Raw genomic sequence first — 2,573 nt, forward strand, 5'->3', positions numbered from 1 at the left:
TCCACCACTTAGAGCCAACTTCATAGCTGGATTTAAAAACACATGTATTTTTTAAACTCCCTGCTCTCCAAGAAAAGCTATGTATTTGATACAGTTAATCTCAAATTTAAGGAAGCTTTTCATTTTTGGAACTTCCACACTAATGCATATATAATGCTTTAAATGGTAGAACCAGAAGCTTGCTCTATCTTGAGGGGCCCATATTAAAAAAAAAAATGAAGGAAAAAAAGCAACATTTTGTAACATTTACAAGAGTATACTAAATGTTTTTATTCACACCTGGGTCTCCTTCATTGTCTCGTCTATTAGTTTTCTACTGCCACACAGCAGATTAAAACAAATTAGCAATTTAAGAAAACACCCATTTATTAGCTCCCAGTTCTAGAAGTCAGAAGTCCCTGCAGAGCCACTACTTAACTGAGTTCTCTGTTGAGGGTCTCTCAAGGCTGGCATCATGGCGTCAGTCAGGCTGACTTCTCGCCTGGGGGCTCTGCAGAAGCAAGCTTTCGAACTCACTGAGGTCATTGGCAGAATTCAGTTCAGAGTCAAGTCTCATTTCCTTTCTGACTGTTGACCTGGGGTTGTTCTCTGCTCCTACACTCTGCTGTGTGGTCCTTGTCAGATGGCACCTTCCATCTCCAATGTCATGTTGTGGAGATCTCCCTGATGATGAACCTACCTCCTGCTTTGAATCTCTCTCTCTCTCTCTGGGAAAAGCCCAGTCCTTTTTAAAGACTCACCTGATTAAGTCAGGCCCACCAAGGGCAATCTACCTATCTTAAGGTCAATTGACTTGAAATCTTTATTACATCTGTAAAATCCCTCATGGCAGTACCTACATTAGTGTTTGACTAACTGGGAGAAGGCATGAATATATCAAGTAGGCCTAGAGCTTGGGACTCATCTGCCTAGTTTACAGTCTGCAAATTCCTTCATGGCAAAAGCTGGGCCTTATATGTCTAGTACCCGGTAGATGCTCCATAAATGGTCACTGAACCAAACTGTTTTAAAGGAATTGGGAAATTCTGAAGTCAGGAAATTGTTACACTGCAAGCATTTAAGTTCAAGGTAAGGACAACTCCCATCAGGAAAGAGATCAGTGCCCAGGATGCCTTTGGGCCGATCACCAACCTGACTCTTCCTCTACCGAAAGATTAAGGGGAGTTTCTACTTTCAGTATGGGAAAACAGTTTTGATTTAGTAAAGGAGGTGAAGGGAAAAAGAATCCCTATCGCAGAAATTTGCAAGAGAACAGTTTTCCAGAATCACACTTATTCTGTTGAGTAAAGATGTATCCAGAGGGTTGATGGTGTTGTGAGCTTCCCTTGGCTGGTCTGCCAGCCCTGTGAGGGTGGAACTACACATTATTCATATTTATATCCCTAGGGGTAGCACTGGGGCTGGTTCAGAAGATCAGCCTTAAAGACAAAAGCTGATTGCACACTTGTAGAATGAATGCTATTCCACGTGCCTCTGCTAGAAATCACTCAATTCCTCTGGGCGAGGGCTCTTGCGATGCATATTTTGCAATCCAGCAATGCCTGCCCCATTCCTGACAGCCAGCGAGCATTCAACAGGTGCAATTGATGGGCCGTGTACACTTGTTTTAAAACGTACTTTCTCCTCTCCAAACTACTAGTTGGTCCTTTTATGTTATGCAATATGAATTGAAGCTGAATAATATACAAGCTAGTCTTATGAGGCTTACTTCTAAGAAATACTCAGCTTTACGTTAACGCAAGAAACACAAAAAACAAAAAACCCCAAACACCCAAAACCTGTCATCTGACTTTCAAATGGATACTCATAGCAGTGTCTTGTGAACGTATTTAAGACAACCTTTTTTTTTTTTTTTACATCAATAAGGGGACAGAGCTTTGATTTCTGAAAAAAGAAAATTTCCTTTTCCCTTGGATTTTCTCAGCTCCTCCATTGCGAGCCTCAGACGAGGTACAAGTTATCTGCAATTCTGTGGGCGTCCTCTGCACTTCAATCGCTTTCGGGAAAATACTTTTCCCGACAAGGCCTTCCAACTCTGGGTAAACGCTAGTCGGGACTACAAGCCGTCGCCACTTCTCTGTAAACTGCGAAGCCGCGGATTTCGGGCCCGCGCTGTGACGTCACCGGGCTGGCGTCAGACTCCGGTGAGTGGCTGGGGCGCATGACGTCACGGGCCGGGGGCGGGGCCGGGCTCCAGAGGACTCCGGGATGCTGCGGGTTCGCTTTTAAGAAAGAAAAAAAAACAAAAGTGGTGGGGGCGAACCGAGGAGTGCGCTACGCCCCGCCCCTCCCCGCCCCGCCCGCCGCAAGCCGCGCGGGCCGAGAAGGGCGGGCGGGGAGGCGGGGCGGGGCGGGGCCGGGCGCGGCGGCGCGCCGTCCAGGCCGCCGCCCACCCCGTACACACAGCATGTAAACAGTCCCCGCCGGGAGGAGCCCCGGGACCGGAGGGAGCCGCGCCGCCCGGCCCCGCCGCCTGCCCGAGAGTCCGCGGAGCCGCGCTCTGCCCGCCCGGGAGGAGGGCGCCCGAGGAGGGAGGAGGGCGGGCGGGCGGCGGAGGGAGCGGGAGGCGGGAG

The sequence above is a fragment of the Hyaena hyaena genome, unplaced genomic scaffold (assembly GCF_003009895.1).
Source record: "Hyaena hyaena isolate Hyena2069 unplaced genomic scaffold, ASM300989v1 scaffold_40, whole genome shotgun sequence".
Taxonomy (NCBI): Eukaryota; Metazoa; Chordata; class Mammalia; order Carnivora; family Hyaenidae; genus Hyaena; species Hyaena hyaena.